The 22,015-nt window shown below is 35.8% G+C and overlaps 1 long non-coding RNA gene across 6 annotated transcripts in view; it reads left to right on the top strand.

Moving 5' to 3' along the window:
- The window catches only part of LOC120368343 (uncharacterized), a 57,699-nt gene that overhangs the window by 19,041 nt on the left and 16,643 nt on the right, over positions 1-22,015 (top strand). For all 6 annotated transcript variants that reach the window (XR_012519138.1, XR_012519139.1, XR_012519141.1 and 3 more), the window contains exons 2-4: positions 3,480-4,748; positions 7,467-7,605; positions 11,407-11,452. This is a non-coding gene — a long non-coding RNA (uncharacterized LOC120368343). The remainder of the gene's footprint in view (positions 1-3,479; positions 4,749-7,466; positions 7,606-11,406; positions 11,453-22,015) is intronic.

A 22,015-nucleotide genomic window follows, 5' to 3' on the forward strand; every position in this document is an offset into this window, starting at 1 on the left:
AAGCACTAGAAAAATCTTTTTTAAAAATCAAAGAGAAAAATAACAAGCTAAAAAGGGAAAGAAAATGGATCTGTAAAATAATCAATTAAAACCACAAAAAGCCGAAGTAACAGGTGATAAAAACAGAAATAAAGAACAGAGGGGCCAGGCATGGTGGCTCATGCTTATAATACCAGTGCTTCGGGCAGCCAAGGCAGGAGTATTGCTTGAGGCCAGGAGTTTGAGACCAGCTTGGGCAGTATAGTGAGACACCATCTCTACAAAAAATTTAAAAATTAGCTCAGCATGGTGGCACATGCCTATAGTCTTAGCTACTCAAAAGGCTGAGGCAGGAGGATCACTTGAGCAGCGGAGTTTGAGGCCACATTGAGCTGTGATCATACTACTGCAGTTCACACTCAGTGACAGAGACCTCTGAAGAAGAAAAGAAAAAAAGAAAGAAAGCCTTGAAGAGAAAACAGTACAAATATGGTAGATATTAATACAACCATCACTTTGAACATCAATAGTTTAAATGTACTATATGTAAGACAAATTGAGTAGATTTTTTAAAATACCAAAATATATATTGTCTGCAAGAAGCCTCCTTTAAATATAAAGGCACATATAATTTAGAAGTAAATTAATAGAGAAAAATATGGCATATTAACACTAATTAGAAGAAAATGAAATAGGTGTATTAATTTCAGACAGACAAAGATGACTTCAAAGCAAGGAAAGTTATCTTGATAAAGAATAGCATTTCATAATGATAAAGGAATCAATTCTAATGATATCTAAGAATTCTTCATGTATAGTCACCTAATAACAGAGTGTCAAAACAGCTGAGGCAAACACTGATAGCACTGCAAAGGAGAAATAGGTGAATTCATTATAGCTGGAGACTTCAACATCCCTTTGTCAGAAATGGACAGATCTAGCAGGCATAAAATTAATAACAACCTAGTTGACCTAAACGACACCATCAGTCAACTGTACATAACTGACATCTATAGGTTATTTTATCAGGGAACAGCTACTTACAAAGTATTCTCAAACTTACATGAAACATTCATGAATATAGATCTTATTCTGGGCCATATGACACATCTTAACAAATTCAAAAGAATATAAATTAGGCAGTGTCTACTTTCAGACAAAATGAAATTAAACTAGAAATCAATAATAAAAAGATAACTGAAAATCCCACATCCCAAAATGCACACAAATTAAGCCACATGCTTTTTTTTTTTTTTTTTTTTTTAATACAAGGGTTTATTCAGTCACCCAAACTGAAGTTCAGTGGCATAATCATAGCTCACTGCATCCTCGAACTCCAGGGCTCAAGCAATCCTGCTTCAGCTTCCGAGTAGCTAGGAGTACAGGCACACACCACCATTCTGGGCTAATTTTTAAAATAATTTTTGTAGAGACAAGGTCTTGCCATGTTGCCCAGGCTGGTCAGCAACATGCTTTTAAATAACATGTGGGTCAAAAAAGAAATCTCAAAAGAAAATTTAAAATATGAAATTTATAAAATGGAGCAAAAACAGTGCTTAGAGGAAACTTTATGGTATTAAAATGCACGTTAGTTAAAAAAAAAAGCCCTAAAATCAATATTCTAAGTTCCTATCTCAGAAAACTAGAAAAAGAGCAGCAAATTAAATTCAAAGTAACCTATAAGAAAAAAAAAATAAGAATTAGAGCAAAACTCAAGTCAATGAAATTGAAAATAGGACATTAATAGAGAAAAAAACAAAATCAAAACCTGGTTCTTTGAAAAGAACCAGAAAAAAAAGTAAACACAAACTACTAATATCAGAAAAGAAAGATGTGACATCATTATAGAGCCTATAAACATTAAAAGGATCATAAAGGAATACTGTGAGCAACACATACACAAATGTGGTAACCTAGATAAAATGGAGCAATTTCTTGAAGAACACAATTTGCCAAAACTCACAGGAAAATAAATAGACAATTTGAATAGCCCTATATTAAGGAAATTGAATCAATAATAACATTCCCAAACAGAAAGCACCAGGACCAAATAGTTTGCTGATGAATTCTACAAAATATTTAGGAAGAAATGATACCAATTCTCTACAATTTCTTTCAGAGCAGAGAAGCAGAGGGAATACTTCCTAACTCATTTTATGAGGCCAATATTACCCTAATACCAAAACTGGACAAAGACATTAGAATAAAAACTACAAATCAATAAATTTTATGAAAACAGCTATAAAAATCCTCATTAAATCATATCAAACAATGTATATAAAATCATACATCATGACCAAGTGGGATTTATCCTAGCTATACAAGGCTGGTTCAACATTTGAAAATCAATTTTTGTATTCCATCACATCAACAAGCTAATAAATAAAAATATAATAAATAAATACATGAAAGGAACTTTCATTCATTGCTGGTGGGAGTGCAAAATGATATAGATACTGTTGAAGAGAGTTTGAGAGTTTCTACAAAATTGAACTTATACAATCTAGCAAATACATTTCTTGACATTTACATAAAGGAGTTGGAAAGTTATGTCCACACACATATACACACATGAATGCACATGCATGTTTATAACAGCCTTATTCATAGTTGCCAAAACTTGGAAACAACCAAGATATTTTTTAGTGGATGAAGAAATTAATAAACTGTGGTACACTCAGACATTAAAATATTATTCAGTGCTAAAAAGAAATGAAACAAAGATATGCAGGAATGCATATTATGCATAGTATATTAAGTGCATATTGTTAAGTGGAAGATGCCAATCTGAAAAATCTGTATGCTATACAATTTCAAGATTATCTTCTGGAAAAGCAAAACTATGTAGACTAAAAGATCAGTAGTTGCCAGGGGTTGCAGGAAGGAAGAAATGAATACATGGAACACAAATGATGTTAAGGGCAGTGAAAATAATCCATGTGGTACTGTAATTATGCATATGGATCTTCATATTTATATTTGTCTAAACCCATAGAATGTACAACACCAAGAACAAACTGTAATGTAAAGTACAGACTTTAGGTGATTATGATGTGTCAATGGGGGTTCATCAATTGCAACAATATGTGCTACTCTGGTGAAGGATGTTGATAAGGGAAGCCATGCATGTGTAGGGGCATGGAGTGTGGGAAATCTATGTTCTTCTCCTTAATTTTGCTATCAACTTAAAATACTCTAAATAAATAAGTAAACAAAAAGAGTAGGTTCTTGATAACTATTAATATTTCCTCCAAACCTGGCTCAGAAATATGTATCATTATGAAGATGGCTTTGTTTTGATCTTCCTGCATGTGTAGAACTTTACATTATTTTCAAAGGCAAATTAATAAAGATGTTGGTGCCAGGGCATTTAAACAAGTAATTTTAAAAAATTCTATGAAGCTAAGTAAAGCTAGAGATTCTGTCACATTCATAATATGTTATGACTTATCAAAAATATTATGAAATGTCAATCTCAGGAAATTCTATTTCTTTTCCAGAAAATTTCCAGAGCTCACTTGGAAAAATAATTTTTTTCTATCTATGAAGCTCCTGATATTAAATGAAGAAACCTAATCAGTCACTTAAGTGATAGAAGAGAAGAGGAGAAACAGGACCTGAAGGATATTCTAAGGATAAAGGAACAAGGGTTTTCCATTTTTTCTCAAAAGAGAAAGACAAGGAATTATAAAATATCTAGGAACAACGAGACCCATTTAGGAATTTTTTTTTTAATCACTCATATTTGAATTTACAAGAACAGAGTTCCCATGAGTCATAAAAAATGAGTGTAATACTGTGTGGAATCCTGATTTGTCTATGGATTTAAGTGAATTCCTGATGTTTCACATAATCAAATGTGGTTTGTACTGCATGATATAAAAAGCTCTAGAATCCCCCTTCTTGCTGAGAACTTAATGACTGTTGAATCCTCAAAGCTGAGAAGATGCAGGCTACACAAATCTTGAAATCACCAGATTCACCAGACCATGTTTAGGAAGCCATTTCTTATAGCTGGAAGCCAGCCAGCCATCCTGGGCTGTGGAAAACTTGACGACATTTACAGTGAGATTTGAGCAACTTGTGTAAAAGTGGATCTTGGGACACAATGTCAGTACGCTCAAGACTTACTATCACCAAGCACCATTTAGGTCACTTTTTACACTAATTATCTTACTCTGGGAAATGTGGGAAAAGGGCATTAAAAAAACAAGAGAAAAACCAAACAGAACGGTGAACAGAAAGCCCTAGAATCAGACTTGACTTGTCTTCATCTTTTTACCTGGGCCAACCTGACTGAAAGTTGACATTTCTCAAGGAAAAGAAAAGACAACTATGTCTGAATATCATAAATATTTGGACAAGCATTAAATATGGCAGCATTAATAATGATTCTACCTAGGTCCTGTTTTGTAAGTGGAAAAATTGAGACAAAACTGTTAAGTAATGTGGCTTTCATAGTACCTTAAAAAAAAAATGAGGACTCTAAGGTGAAGGAATTCAATTCTCTGAATTAGGAGGAAAAATAAATAAGTTTATACTTAGCAAAAATACAAAATACAGCCCAGATAAAAAGCAAATCGCCTTTAGATAACTGCGGAATCAAAAGTGTTAATAGTTGTTTCCAAATTCTGTGACTTATTGATTCTTAGTCTACCTCATTTGGTAGGACATCTCAGCAATGCATTTGTGGGCATTTATCTCCACATTCCTCCTGAATGAAGGCCAGAGGCAAATGAGAGGAATCAGAAAGCAGGAGAAAACATAAAGTAAGTATTTCCATTTTAAATTCCAGAATTTGGACATAAAAGGTTTTTGTGTAGTTTTGCCACATACAAGGTATATTTGTTGTGTTTTATATGTGTCTGTTCCTCTTTGATTTGGAAACACATTCTTAATCCCTGGAGTAAATTTGCACTCCACTGCTGTGTGTGCTGCCTTCACGGGATTATTTGTCCAGGTGCCGCTATTCAAGTCGTGGGCCTGTGACTCAAGTCAGGCTAATTATATTCTCCCTTGAAGGATTTGGACTATTGAATAAAGATGCAAAGACCTAAAACCCTGACAGGTGTTTAATTTTAAGACAGCAGAAACTCAGGCCAGGTGTGGCGGCTCATATCTGTAATCCCAGTGCTTTGAGAAGCCAAGGTGAGTGGATCACCTGAGGTCAGGAGTTTGAGACCAGCCTGGCCAACATGGCAAAACACTATCTCTACTGAAAATACAAAAATTAGCCAGGGATGGTGGTACATGCCTATAATCCCAGCTGCTTAGGGGGCTGAGGCAAAAGAGTAACTTGAACCCGTGAGGTGGAGGTTGCAGTGAGCCGTGATGGTTTCACCCCACTCCAGCCTGGGTGACACAGCAAGACTCTGTCTCAAAACAAAAACAAAAAACATGGAAGAAACTACCCACCATTTCCTGCCACTTCAATTTGTAGTGCCTATCTCTTGCTGGGTCTACAATTTACCCTTTTGTTCTAGAGAGTTAGCCAGCATCATTTCAATTAATGTATTAATATTTTTCATTTAAATCTCAGTCTTCAGGTTGCTCACAGCTTAGTAGGAAAGATGTTGGCTCTCAAGATTTTAGCACATTGTATGACACTTAGAAGACCTTCAGTAAATACTTTTTGAATGATTGTTATGATCAAGGTAAATGTTGGCTACATTGAAGTGTATAGATTATTATCTTACATTGTCTTGGAGTAGGTGTAGAGAAGGCTTACCAGAGGAGTGTCGTTGAAAAAGTCATGTTTTTAACCTCCCACAGAACCTTATAGAGAATAGGTATTCAATAAATATTTGAATCAAAAACATAAAATCCTACAAAAATCTGTTTCAGTAAATCTCAAATTGATACAGTTTTACTAATTTTTGTTACAACTGCTATGATCTGAATGTTTGTGTATCCCAAAAATTCATATGTTGGAAGCTAATCCCCATTGTGGTAGAATTAAGAAATGAGGCTTTGTGGGGTTGATTGAGTTATAAGAGCTCAATCCTAATGAATGGGATTAGTTCCTTTATGAAAGAAGCCTGAGGGAACTTGTCTCTCCTGCCACGTGAGGACATGGCAAAAAGGCACCATCTCCCTCACCAGACACTGAATTTGGTGGTTCCTTGATCTTGGACTTTCCAGCCTTAAGAACTGTAAGCAATAAATTTGTGCTACCTAGCCCAAGATATTTTGTTCTAGCAGCCCTAACAAAAACAATAACCCTTCTAAGATTTGTTATATTATACTGAATGAGATACCATAGATGGAGAAAAAAATTAAATCCTCCCAAAGTCAGGAGTTTTCATAACTTTTTTACTTCTGCCATCAAGTAAATATTACCATCCCCTGAAAGCAACAGAGCTGAGTTCTTTCTCATCTAGGTCTAAGGAATAACAAACATCCCTGCTTTCTTTGAATGCCAGAGCCAGTAACAGAAAAAACTGGTGCAAATTCTCAAGAGGAAATGCTAATTTGACCCCTTTCGACAAATGTTGACACTTGACAGCTCTGTGTTTTTAGAATCTGACACCAAGGGTGTTATCAGGGTATAGGAGGTCTTTTTGAGTTAAAAACAGGGCTCAAAGTTCTTTGATGAGAGCCAAAAGGCAGTCGGGGAACTGGAAATGTTTACTGGACCTATGTTAAGATTTGGAGAACTGTGCACAATATATATATCTATTTTTTGCCCATAACCTTCATAGTCTTTGCTTCTGAGCCTAAAATAACATTTTTTTTTTCTCTTTTGCTACCAAAGTAGAAGCATTTTGGGAAACTGTATATTTATGGAAAATATATCAAGAAAGACTTCAGAGCAGAATATTGCCAAGACTGTCACTTTAGGATAGTGCAAATAAATTAAAATATTCTTAAGAAAAAAAAAAAAAAAAAGGTAGAATTCTTTCTATTCTACTTAGACTTTTCTGAGTTTTATAAGCATTGAGTACTAGACTAACAAAGTATCCAAAGGAAGATTTAGATAATTTGGGACATGCCCTAACTGGAATACAGTCAGTCTCAGGATTTTGTCATTTGGGACAATTGACATGATAGTGTATGTCAGTTCTAGGACCAAACAGATGAACAACAGTCAAAGGATATGAGTTTGACCTTTTTTACATGAGAAAAATCATGTAATTTCTAAGTTTTGATTTCTTCAACTGTAAAAAGCTAGTAATAACTTGACATAGGGTTCTTATAAGAATTAAATAAAATAATATATGAAAGTATTTTGTTCAGTGTAAGCCACTATACAATGATAATAATGATGGTGTTACTCATCATAATGATAAACTGAAAGCAGCAAAACAAAATCACTTTAGAAGCAAGGATGCCTTTACAAATAGGGGAAGGAATTCAGTCCACATTAAAATCTTCAGGTTTATCTAGAGAGTCTGTACGATCTTTGTTGAGAATCTCTATTGTTGTGCCCTTTCCTGCAAAATCGAAGTTTTCTTCTGCCATTCTTTATGTTTTCTCATACCTTCTAGATGGAAGATTGAAGCCTAAACACAAGAAAAGAGAACAGTGTATGAGAGAACACAGAGACAGTGCTGTGGACATACATCAGAATTGGGATGGTCCCAGTTCTGCCCTTTGAAGATGACAGTATCAATTCCTGGAAGAAAGGTAAGCGAGAGGACAAGGGCTCTGGAATCCTGAGGAAGTTAAAGCTAGCAGTGGTTTTGCAGCTTCCTGACTATCTTCTGACTCCACTTATTCTTCCTGTTCCAGAACCTAAATGTGTCACCTTGGATCTTGTCAGGAAGTGACAACAAAGCTGATAAGTATATTCTTGAGATGCTGCAGTAGATGCAGGCCAAGTAACCTTTACGTCCCCTTCTAGGTCCAAGAGCAGAAATCTAGTATCTTTCACTCTCCAAGGAAACTTTCAGTGGTCTTGGAAATTGCACAGAACCCAAATGTCCTGGATGCTACCAATTACCAGTGTCAGATGTTTTACTATGACCTCTGATGGCCTCACCCTCACATTTGTCTCCCTCAGTACTTTAAGGTTTCTCTCTTGTTCCCACTACCTCTGCTACTAACTTTGTAAAAATACACAATATATAGCGCACTGATTTTTATTAGACCCAGTAGTCTTATTTATAAAAAATAAAAATAAGGAACCAGAAAAAAGGCCTCAGATGTATAATTAAGAGCTCTTAATTTTTCTATTTGCTCTGCTTGACGGACTAAAATTTAGATGTCTGAAGATTTAGCTAACCATTCTCTAGGTATGTCAACATCTCAAAATAACTGTTCACAGAGTACAAACCATTTTATTAAGTGAAAATTATTAAAAACAGGCAACTCCCTCCTTCAAATATTTTGGGATTCCCTTTGTGACCTAACATAATTAAAATTCCAACTGGTCAAATGCCATTTTATAAAATGGGTTTATCCAAGTTAACTTGTAAAAATATTTTTTCATTTATGTTATAAATTAATAAATTAGTTTGTTTTTGAGACAGAGTCTTGCCCTGTTGCCCAGGCTGGAGTGCAGCGGCATGACTGCAGCTCATAGCAACCTCTGCTTCCCGGGCTCAAGTTACTCTTCTGCCTCAACCTGCTGAGTAGCTGGGATTACAGGTGTATGCCACTATATTTGCCTAATTTTTGTATTTTTTGTAGAGACAGGGTTTCACCGTGTTGGTCAGGCTGGTCTCAAACTCCTGAGTTCAGGTGATCCGCCTGCCTTGATCCCAAAGTCCTGGGATTACAGGCGTTAGCCACCATGCCTAGCCTAGCACAGTTCACTTTTTGTTCAGCAATCATTTATTGAGGCGTTTCTATGTGCCAGGCAGTGTGTTGGTGTTGAGGGTATAATAACTAAAAAGACATGACCTCTGTCATAGGGGCACTCCCAGGTCAGTGGATGAACTTTTCCTGCGTAACTAACTCTTATTTTCTGGTTCCCACACTCCCTCCAAACTAAACCTTTCTTTCTTTTGCCACTTACATTCAGTTATCCCTTGCTCAGCTCAGAGACATTAGCTGAGAGCAATGTCTGAATACTTTGGAGTTTCTTGGAAACGGGGTGATATGGTTTGGCCCTCTGTACCCACTCAAATCTCATGTTGAATTTCCAGTATTGGATGAGGGACCTGGTGGGAGGTGATTGCATCATGGGGGTGGAGTTCCCCCTTGCTGTTCTTGTGATAGTGCGTTCTCAGGAGATCTGATTGTTTAAAAGTGTGGCACTTTCTTCTTCTTCTTCTCCTGTCTCTCCTGCTCCACCACCATAACACATGCTTGCTTCCCCTTCACCTTCTGCCATGATTGGAAGTTTCCTGAGGCCATGCTTGCTGTACAGTCTGTAATGCAGTTTTAAATGCCTGCTCTTCATAGAGTTTACATAAACATTTGGGAAGTTGGGGAGCAATATTAATTGATGGTTAAGAATATAGTCTTTAAGACCTGGGGTTAAGAATACAGTCTTTAAGACCTGGATTCCAGTCCCAGCTCGGCCACTTACTAGCTGTGTGATATTGAGGTAAAGAGAATTGAGCTGTAGGGTTCTCATTACAAAATGGGGATAATACTATCTACTTGATAGGATTGTCATCAGACATGGATGGCATGATATATGTGAAGTGCTTAACACCGTGTCTGGTATTTATTGGGCAACAAATAGTAGTTGCTGCTGACCCTAATTCAACTCTGCAGAGTTTGTAAAGTGGACCATAACTGTTACAAGAACAGGATTCCTCATGAGACTCACATAACTTCCTGAATATGGGTAGGCCAGAAATTCTCCGGGAACTGTTGAAATGTTTCCTTCCAGATCTGATGAATTCCAGGACTTGCAGAAAATGCAGAAGTGAAAATCATTAACTAACATCTGCAAAAATCATTATATATGAATGGGTGAATTTTGCGTTCATTCTCATTGAATCCCAACTATGTTTCAGTTCTTGGTAGGTAGTTTCCACATTTATTTTGTACGTTTGCCTTGGGCTTTGTTCAGATCTTTTTTCTATTGACATCAAGTTCCCCTGTGGCCTCACAAACTTGTTCTCCTATGTGGCATATGGAAGTTGAAGACTTGATTATGAAAAGACAAAGACAACTGATTGGAAGTAACTGTTATTTGACTTTACAGTTGGAAGAAAATGTGTGATTTGCTAGTGAATTTTCTTTTTCCTCTTTGTTTATTGAAGACTGAAGAGGATACTTTCTTCATTTTTCCTCTTGATCTTGTGCATTACTCCTTTCCACTCTAAAATAAGTGAAAGTAAAATTCATATTTATAAAACATGTTCAAACAAGCCTTCAGTACGGGGCAATAAAAGTGCACAAAGCCACTGAGCAGAATGTATAAGAAAATTTCACTACCAGTAATATAGAAAGCAAGGCCTTAATTTACATATGTGTGATAATTTGAATCCTAAAATTGAGTTGAATACTTTTATAAGTGAGGCTCACAGTTTTATTATTTAACTGACTTGCAAACCTTTTTTTCCCAATTTAAACTGAGTTGAAGGTCAGTCATGTTTAAAAGGCCAGAAAGACATAGACAAAAATCATTAGTCTCCCTTTCTGGGGCACAAATTAACTTTATAGCATCCACTTTATAGCATAGACCATGATTACTGCCTATGATTTAAAAATCTAGGAGAGTAATGATATTTTAAATAGGAGGGAGATATAATACATTCACTTGTAATTTTTAAAAATGAAGTAAGCTGAGAAAAGATACCAACATGTAAAAAAGCAAATAAGAAACCAGAATAACAATAGACAAGATGAAGCAAAATCAAATTTATAAAAGAGAATTGACTAGACTGCATAAAAAGGCAAAAATAAATCAAAATAATTGTATAAATTAGTAGGAAAAGACAAAATAGATTTTGATCAATACTTTAATAGAACAGAGATTAGGAGAATATATAAACCAAATAGGGGTGCGTGTGTGTGTGTGTGTGTGTGTGTGTGTGTGTGTGTGTTGTGTTCACTATATTAAGATGATGACACAAATTCAAAAGAATTAGAGTTATATCAAGCCAAATATAGTTCTCAAAATTAAAAAGCTGTGAAGTTCAGCATTCTATCCCTTTTTTACCTTTCTGGGCATGAAGTTGCTTCATGGGTCCTGTAGACTGATAGCTAGGTAGAGCTGGGTAGCAGACAGAGAATCCAGGTTTTTCCCTGTGACTCCAGGAAAAGTCTCCTGTCACTGTCTCAGCCTGTGAGAGACACCTATATCAGTAGACGTACCCTGCTCAGGGAACATGTGCCGAGTCTGTCCTGCAGACTCTGGCTGAGCAACAGATGAAAGGAGTTCACAGACACAGGTATTTTGCCTGTGAATGTGCTAGGGGACCTCAATAAGCGGGAGATGCTCGCATTTATTTAGTACAGATTTCATGACTAAGGCCAGGAGCAAACACCATTTGTGGGTAATTAACATTGTTGTTCCCTTTTCAGGGAGGAGTCATGCGTGTAGATGAGCAAAGTTCCATTTTAGGACAACGTGAGTAAACAAGCCATTTAGATAAACTCCCCTACATTCCCTTGTACTTAATCCTCTCCCTTTGCCTTATGGTAAGAACAGCCCTTTCAGCTCATTCTCCCCCAAGTATATGCAAAAATTTCAGCCTTCCAAGTAGTTGTGTCTTTTCTATCATTTTTCCTATCACCCTGACCGATTTCCTACAAATATGGGACCAAGAATCTATTGCTTCAGCCACACCCAGCAAGGGTGTGAGATGTGACCAATTTTACATCATTTTGGCAACAGCAGAAACCAGTCATTATGGTAATAAAGAAATTCATTTTTCAGATTCCATTTCACCTAATTTGAACAAACTTCATATTTTCTGCCTGTTCATAGTCAAGGCTGTATTTTTTCCCTCAAATACCAAAAAAAAAAAAATCCTTTTTTTGCATCCAAAAAAGGATGCAAAGCCTTTTGAAAATGTTTAGTTGTCATTAATTTTTTTTTAATGTTCAAATGCTTCAAATGTTCAAAGCTGAGTTAGATAGGGTTCTTTCAAGTGCACTGGGGGAAATGGAAATTAATATCAAGTAGTTCAATTTTATGATAAATAGAAAAATATAAATGTCATTGATAATAGCTCTAATGCACAATCTTGTGTTAATTTTTAATTTTATTGTAAAATTAACTGCATTTTTATATTCTTCATCTAATATCTTATTACATTGTGACTCTAATCCTAGATTATTGTTTTGATTTAATCTTTTTGTTCTGTTATCATTTTGAATGTTTTTTATTTCTAAGTAAATGAACACAAGGAGGACATTGATTTTTAAAGTACTAATTACATATCAGTGTCTTAATGTGTTTTCTTTATCAGACACCTCAACATTCCTTGCACATCTGAGACATCTCACCTTAAACTGCCTGTCTAGATAGCTCTCAATCTTCCACAGTGTCTGGAGTGTCATCAGTCACTAAGGAGGATGGATCTCTACCTTCTCATTTTCTTCTAGATGTTGCAAAGTTACCAAGCCTTCCTTTAAAAAATATTGCAGAGTTTGGTTTGGAAGAAAGTTGTGTCACTTTTGGCTGTTACTGGAAAAGTTTGTCATCACTTCAGTAATATTCTTCCTGGTTATTTCATATCTTGGCGTCCGTATGCCCTTCAAAAAACATAGTTAAGTAACAGAATTGAACTCTCCCAAGAATTCCTTAAGAATGCATTTTTGTTCTGAAAACTTTCTCCTTTAGATTTTATCCTCAGTTCAAAGCCTATTCTTGCAAATACTCTGTCAGAGAATGCACAGAAAATGTTTTTCAAGGCACAAATGTGTTTAAGGAAATTCACTGGTGGGACAAACATACTTAAGAGTCTCACAGAGATCCTAATAGGATGACCCAGTAGAAATCACTGGAGTACACAGTGTTGGAGAAAATTGCAGTCAGTCTATCAACAAAATTAATTGGATGTCTGGCCATGAACTAAGTGTTGACCTTATTCAGACACGAGAGAAGGTAGAATCACGTAACAGTCACTCACAAGGAATAGTTTGAGAGAAAACACAAATTCTTTGTATGGGAGTCAGATTTCTATAACTTGAATTTTTTTCTGAACTTGTAAGATAAAATAAGTTCTATGATATTTAAAGGGTCTTTCCAGCAACTCCTGACATTGCAAGATTCTAAAATGTTTTCTAGTACTTCTACAGAAACCACTCTTTCTTTTTTTTTATTGCATTTTATTTTAGGTTTTGAGGTACATGTGAAGAACATGCAAGATTGTTGCATAGGTACACACATAGCAGTGTGATTTGCTGCCTTCCTCCCCTTCACCTATATCTGGCATTTCTCCCCATGCTATCTCTCCCCAACTCCCCACCCCCCGCTGTCCCTCCCCTATCTCCCCCCAACAGACCCCGGTGTGCAGTGCTCCCCTCCCTGCATCCATGTGTTCTCATTGTTCAACACCCGCCTATGAGTGAGAACATGCGGTGTTTGATTTTCTGCTCTTGTGTCAGATTGCTGAGAATGATGAGAAACCACTCTTTCTTAACAAAACTATAATATTTTAACTAAATGTCTTGGCACAGAAAATGACTATGCAAGATACAAGTTAAATTAGAAGGAAAGAAAAAGTACATTAAGGAAAACAAAATTAAATTTGAAGTTGTATAATAATAATCATTTACATAGCATTTACTATGGGTTAGACACTTTTCTCAGCACTTCATATATTTTAACATGTTTCTTCCAAGAAGTTAATGAGCTGGATTTTAATACAAATCTCATTTTTATATGCAGAAAGCTGAACACACCTACCAGCTTAAGTTACAAAGAATAATGATTCAAACTTTGAGAGTCTGGTTCCAGAGCTTTGAATATCAGCATTATATTATACTGTCGCTTAATGCCCCTGATGGTGTTTCTACAGGTTTAAGAGCACAACTTTCTGGTCTGATATTTCCAAGTATAACTAAAACAAGTTATTTGTTGAATCAACATTGATTGACTAGACATATCAATGAGAATAGAAAAATTAATAAACAGTAGTGGGATGAGGAAAACCACAAGACAGCAAGCAAGCATGATGTACTATCAAAACAAAAATAGCAAGTAAATTCAAAATGCAATTAAAACTTATTATTAAAAACTAAACACGTAAACAGTGCCAGAAAAAAATACCCAAGCAAAATGTTAAAATATAATTCTTAGAGGAATAATATCAGGGGTGGAATAAAACTGGCTTTAGCTTTCTGGTGAAGGCCTTGGAGGTCAGAGTCATTATGCTGCATGGAAAAATAATTACTGAAGATGCCAACCAATTTGACTTAGGTCTATAGCACATAGACTCAGCATCAGCCAATCATTGCAAAGATATGTCTGTTCTAGCAAAGGTATAATTTTGTAGCAGATAAAATGCATATTAATAATAAGCTTTATTGTATTAAATTAGCAATGATACCAATATAATAATTCTTATGTTACTCACTGCATCACTAAGACTTACAATCACTGCTGTCAGTTTCAACTGCAAAGCTGTCCTAAAAACTTGCTTTTATTCATATAGAATGAGGTATTTCACTAGGCATTGGCTTAATCTGAATGTAGAAATCATATATTTTTAAAAATTAACACATGGGCCAGTTACAGTGGCTCATGCCTGTAATCTCAGCACTTTGGGAGGCTGAGATGAGCGCATCATAAAGTCACAAGTTCGAGACCATCCTGGCCAATATGGTGAAACCCCATCTCTACTAAAAATACAAAAAAATTAGCCAGGTGTGGTGGCACAAGCCTGTAATCCCAGCTACTCTGGAGGCTGAGGCAGAAGAATTGCTTGAATCTGGGAGGAAGAGGTTGCAATGAGCCGAGATTGTGCCACTGCACTCCAGCCTGGGCGACAGAGTGAGACTCTGTCTCAAACAACAATGACAAAAAAATTAACACATGAATAAGCTATTTCACTATGTTTGGATTAACCCTCTTATGATCAATATAGAAGGAAGTTGCTTTGACATGACTCCATAGTTCCTAGAAAAATGCTTAGCATATGCGGTAGGTGCTCAACCCATATTTCTTGCTTGAATGAATAAATAAAAGCATCTGACCAATAAGCAGAAAAGCTGACAGAATATGTTTCCCTTAAATATGATAACATAGAAACTTGAGTTACTCTACCTCTTATTAAAGTGAAATAAAAATAGAAGAGAATTCTGGTTTCTGGTGCAGCATATAAGGAACTTAGAAGTCATCACTCTGTCTTACAAACAAGTAAAAACCTAGGCAAACTGATAAATGAACAACTCTTCTTAGATCTGTCAGAGAAGTGAGATCACAAAGCAAGCCACTCCTCCCAAATTGAAGATATAGGTAAATTCAGAAAATCACAATTTACTGAAGCAAAAGCCTCTTCAGAAACCAGAACTGAAGTAAGAACCATAACTAACAAATTACTGAAGACTCAATGTGGGTAAAGCTGAGAGTTAAAAACTCTAGAGATACCTAGTTGTAGGAAACCCCTCAAGCTTCTGAGAGTTTCACCTCCAGGAGCTCTATCAGGTCGGCACCATAAATATTTGAGAAAAAAGCTTCTTGTTTCCAGCAGTGGGAGATAAAAGGTAACCACTCTGACATACCTCAAGCATTCTGCTTTTCTCAGAGCCTAACCCACTAGAATGTAATCAGAGCCTAACAAGCCCAGGAGAAGGCAATACTTAACTCGAGGTGTTTCTAGCCTTCCATGTGGGAAAAGGAAATACTCAGCTCCAGCTCCCTCTGCATCTCCTCCTTAATATTAACGTGGGAGGAAACCTGAGGAGCACTTCTGAAGCTCATGGCTCAGAGGCACAGATTTTCTAAAAGATGGAGATCTGCTGATAAGACTCTAAAAGGCCTTTTCTGCCCCCACACCTTACACCATAATACTAAAGGCCAATTTAATGCAGTTTATTTTACTCGATATATTATGTCCACCTCTCAACAAAAATTTACAAGGCATACTAAAAGAGAAAAATCACAGTGTGAAGAAATCAAATAAGCATCAGAAGCAGAGTCCAATGTAACAGGAATGCTAGACTTCTAACTTCAGGAATTATAAAAATCTATGATCCAAATACTAAGGGCTTTAATAAAGTAAGTAGATAACATGCAAGAAGGGATACATAATGTAAGCAGAAACAGAAATTCTAGGGCACGGTGATCCCAGTGCTTTGGGAGGCAGAGATCACAAGGTCAGGAGATCGAGACCATCCTGGATAACACGGTGAAACACCGTCTCTACTAAAAATACAAAAAATTAGCTGGGCATGATGGCATGCATCTGTAGTCCCAGCTACTCTAGAGGCTGAGGCAGGAGAATCACTTGAACCTGGGAGGCAGATGTTGTAGTGAGCTGAGATTGCACCACTGTACTCCAGCCTGGGCGATGGAGTGAGACTCCATCTAAAAAGAAAAAAGAAAGAGGGCCGGGTGCGGTGGCTCAAGCCTGTAATCCCAGCACTTTGGGAGGCCGAGGCGGGTGGATCACGAGGTCTAGAGATCGAGATCATCCTGGTCAACATGGTGAAACCCCGTCTCTACTAAAAATACAAAAAACTAGCTGGGCGTGGTGGCGCGTGCCTGTAATCCCAGCTACTTAGGAGGCTGAGGCAGGAGAATTGCCTGAGCCCAGGAGGCGGAGGTTGCGGTGAGCCGAGATCGCGCCATTGTACTCCAGCCTGGGCAACAAGAGCGAAACTCCATCTCAAAAAAAAAAAAAAAGAAAAAAGAAAAAAGAAAGAAAATAAATTCTATTCTAAGAGAGACACAATAGAGGCAATAGAAATTTTGACAAACTGAAAACAAAGAGAATAAAAAGACTGACTTAAAAAACTAGAAAAGAATGTTTAAGCACAGTGGGACAAATGCAAGAGACACAAATAGGAATAACTGGAATATTAGAGAAGAAGAAACAAAGGAACAGGATAAACATTTAAAGCAATAATGATTGTGAATTTCAAATTACTGTCAAATTATAGAAATGGGAAGCTTACAGAACACCAAGAAAGACAAATGCCCCACCACCCAAAATATTCCTAGTCCTATCGTATTCAAACTTCAGAAAATTAAAGATAGAGAAAGAAGATAGAGGGAAAATAAAACACTTTACCTATACAGGAGCAAAGAACCAGATGAAAATTCTCCCCAAGAACCATGCAAGTAAGCAGAGTATAGGACAATATTTAAAGTGTTGAGAAAAAAAAATACAAACCTAGAATTTTGTGCCCTGTGAAAATATCCTTGACAGGAAGGAGAAATAAAGACTTTCTCAGTCAAACAAAAATTGAGAGAATTGGTTGCCAGAACTGCCTTGCAAGGAATAAAAAAAGAAATTCATCAGAGGAAGGAAAATGATACAGTTTCAGAAACTACATAAAGGAAGAATGTCAGAGAATGAATAATTAAAGGTAAAACTTTTATTTTTCTGATTCTTAATTGATTTAACAGATAAGAGTTTATTCAAAATAATAACAAAGTATTTAATAATGCATACTTAAGTGCATATATATGCATAAGCCTATATATATGTAAATATGTGTAAGCTTATGAATAAGTGAAAACGAATGATAGCAATGACACATAAGACAAGAGGAAAGAATTATGATTATTTTGTTTTTATACAGTACTCACACTACTCCTTAAGTGATATTGTGTCATTTGAAAGTAGACTTAGATTAGTTGTAAATGTGTTACAAACTCTACAACACACACTAAAGAAATAAAATTTTTAAAAAGAGCTATACTTGATAACTAAGAAAATATAAAAAGTAGAATTATTTAAAATGCTTAATTAAAAGCAAAGGAAGCAAAGAAAAGTACAGTAGACAAATACGGGAAGATACAACAATGACAACAAATAGAAAACACTAATAACTAGGATATATATGAACCCAACTATATCAATTATCACTTTAAATGTCAATTGTCAATGGTCAAAATACACCAATTAAAAGACAATGATTGGCTAGGCACAGAGGCTTATGCCTGTAATGCCAATACTTTGAGAGGCTGAGGAGGGCACATTACTTGAGGTTAGGAGTTTAAGACCAGCCTGGCCAACATGGCGAAACTCCATCTCTACTGAAATAAAAAAAATTAGCCAGGTGTGGTGGCATGCACCTGTAATCACAGCTATGCTGGAAGCTGAGGCACAGGGAGTTACTTGAGCCAAGATTGTGTCACTGCACTCCAGCCTGGGCAACAGTGTGAGACTTCGTCTCAAAAAAAAAAAAAAAAAATTATTGTCAGAGTGAATCGAAAAACAAGATCCAACTGTGTGTTATCTACAACTTTAAGTATTAAAACACTTGCAAATTAAAAGTAAATGGAAGGTAGAAAACATACCATGCTACTACTAATCAACAGAAAACACAGCTATCATGTTTTAATTTATTAAATATGTTTTACTAATTTTAGACAGCACAGACTTCAAGCGAAGTTACAAGGGATGAAATGAGTATTACATAATGATTAAAAGGTCACTGCTTCTAGAAGATATAACAATCCATAAGGTATATACATCTAACTAAAGAATTTCAAACTATGTGAAGCAAAACTGATAGAACTAAAAGAATACACAAATGTATTATTATACTTGGAGACTATAATATTCTTTATTAATTTAACTTAATAACATTATTAATTTAATTGACAGATCTAGTAGGCAGAAAATCGGTAAAGACATATTTGAACTCAACAGCATCATCAATCAATCGACATCTGTAGATTAACATCATCCAACAATAGCAGATTATATGTTTTTCTAAAGTTCACATGGAACATTCAATAAAATACACCACAGTCTGTGTCATTAGAAACACCTCAAGAAATTTTAAACAATACAACTACAAATTGGAGTCTGCCCTGGGACCACAGTAGAATTAAAGTAGAAAACAATAACAGAAAGATAGCTGGGAAATACATGCAGAATCCCATGTATTTACCAAAATACATGCAGATTTTAAAAACCTTCCAAATTAAACATCAATCAAAGAAGAAATTTAAAGAGAAGTAAAAAAATATTTTGAACTAAATTAAAATGATAATACAGCTTACAAAAAATTTAGTTTTGAGCTAAATTAAAATGATAATACGGCTTACCAAAATTTGTGGGATATAGTGAAAACTGTGCTTGCAGGGAAATTTACAGCACCGAATGCATGTAATAGAAAAGAAGAAACATCTAAAAGTCAATAATCTAAAAAAGACAAAAGAGGACATTATATAACGATAATGGGGTCAGTTTGGCAAGATAATATAAGTATTGTAAATACATATACACCCCACAGTGCAGCATGCAGATATATAAAGCAAATATTATTAGAACTAAACAGAGAGATTGGCCCCAATAAAATAATGGCTGGGAGCTCCAACACACTACATACAGCATTTAAAAAATAAGACAGAAAACCAATAAGAAACATTGGACTTATTCTGCATTATAGACCAAATGGACCTAAACAGATATTTAGAAAATATTTCATTCAATGAAATAAGTATATTAAAATATGCTCTGCATCATATGTCATCAGAGAAAAGCAAATTGAAACAACAGTGAGATACCATTACTTGTATATTAGAATGTCCATAGTCCAAAATATTAACAACAACAAACACTGGTGAGGATGTGGAGCAACAGAAACTTTTATTCATTGTTGGTAGAAATGCAAAATGGTACAGTTAATTGCAAGACCGTTTGGCAGTTTCTTACAAAACTAAACATATTCATACCATGTATTTCACCAGTTGCACACTTGGTATTTATCCAAATGAGTTGAAAACACATCCAAACAAAAACACATACATATATGTTTATAGAAACTTTATTTATAATTATCAAAACTTGAAAGCAACCAAGATGTCCTTCAGGAGATGAATGGATTAATAAACTGTAGTACTTCCAGACAACAGAATATTATTCAGTGTTAAAAAGAAATAAAGTATCAAGCCATGAAAAGGCATGGAGGAAACTTAAACACATATTACTAAGTAAAAGACATCAGTCTGAAAAGAAGGTAACATTAAAGAGAAGGAAGAAAACAACAGGACTAGGAAGGAGACCAGTATGCCTGCATTTGAAAATTAATTTTAAAGCCATGAGACAATCAATTAAAATGATAGGATGAGCCTCAAAATTTACAAATCAGAGATTAGATTTACTGTGGTAAGAATTAAGGAGATGCTATCAACTATGGTGTTGATATGACATTTTTAAAAACTTACCAATCTAGCATTCTTTACCAAGGAAAAATATTTATTAAAACAAAGGTAAAATAAAGGCTTATTCAGACATACAAAATCTGAATTCATCACTAGCAGACTGCTTATTGCAAAAGAAAAAAAATTAAAGTTTATCAGCAGAAAAAAATGATACCAGATGAAAATGTGAATCTATATAAAGGAATAAAAGGCACTAGAAATGGTAAGTACATAAGTAATTAGAAAAACTTTTGTATTAGTCTGTTCTCACATTGCTGTAAAGAAATACCTGAGACTAGGCAATTTATAAAGAAAAGAGATTTAATCAGCTCATGGTTCTGCAGGCTGTATAGGAAGCATGACTGGGGAGGCCTCAGGAAACTTCCAATCATGGTAGAAAGTGAAGGGGAAGCAGACAAGTCTTCACATTGCCAGAGCAGGAGGAAGAGGGCAAGGGAGGAGGTGCCATTTTCCAGTGTCTTTATAGCAATGTCCCACTTCTTGGTGCCAACTTTCCGTATTAGTTTGTTCTTGCACTGCTATAAAGAAATATCTGCAACTGGGTAATTTATAAAGAAAAAAGATTTAATTGGCTTACGATTCTTCAGGCTGTACAGGAAGCATAGCTTAGGAGGCCTCAGGAAGCTTGCAATCATGGAAGAAAGTGAAGAGGAAGCAGGCATGTCTTCACATGGCCAGAGCCAAAGGAAGCTAGCAAGCAGGGAGGTGCCACACACTTTTAAAAAACCAAATCTAGGCCGGGCGTGGTGGCTCATGCCTGTAATCCCAGCACTTTGGGAGGCCGAGGCGGGTGGATTACGAGGTCAAGAGATCGAGACCACCCTGGTCAACATGGTGAAACCCCGTCTCTACTAAAAATACAAAAAAATAGCTGGGCATGGTGGCGCGTGCCTGTAATCCCAGCTACTCAGGAGGCTGAGGCAGGAGAATTGCCTGAACCCAGGAGGCGGAGGTTGCGGTGAGCCGAGATTGCGCCATTGCACTCCAGCCTTGGTAACAAGAGCAAAACTCCGTCTCACAAACAAACAAACAAACAAACAAACAAAAACAAATCTAACACTCACTCATTGTCACAAGAGCAGAACCGAGGGAGAAATATGATTTCATGATGCAAACACTTCCCATCAGGCCCAACATCCAACACTGAGGATTACGACTGGATGTGAGATTTGGTTAGGGACATAGAAACCCAAACTATATCAACTTTCTCATTTTTTTGAATGTCTTTTAAAAACTGTTAAAAGACAAAAAAAACGTGTATCACAGGATCTTAGGATCTACAATATATGTAGAAGTAAAATATATGACAATAATCTCACAAAGGCCAGGAGGGGACATATGAAAGTATACTGACCTGAGGTTCTTATTTTATATATATGTATATATGTGCAGTGGTATATATGGAAAGCTGTGATAAGTTAAAAATGTATACTCCAAAGTATGCATAACACATGCAGATAACACATAAACACATACACACAACAGTTAAAATTAATAAACCAAAAAAGTAAATAAAATAAAATAATTTTTTTAAAAATCCAAAAGAAGCCAGAAAATGTGGTAAAAGGTAATTAAAAGCATATGGAAAAACTGAAAACAAATAAGAATATGATAGACTTATATTCACCTATATCAGTAATTTCATTAATTATTAATGATCTATGCACTCCAATTAAAAGACAGAAGTTGTATTGAAAACAAACAAACAAAAAATGCTACCAAAAAGAAACTCTATATCACGCTACTGAGGGACTGTGTTAAAGAAACTTCTCTTTCTGGGTCTGTGAGGGGCGTGGTTTCAAAGGTAGGAATTTCCTGGCTCCACGCCTCCATCCAGAG

This window comes from Saimiri boliviensis, chromosome 9 (assembly GCF_048565385.1).
Source record: "Saimiri boliviensis isolate mSaiBol1 chromosome 9, mSaiBol1.pri, whole genome shotgun sequence".
Classification (NCBI taxonomy): Eukaryota; Metazoa; Chordata; class Mammalia; order Primates; family Cebidae; genus Saimiri; species Saimiri boliviensis.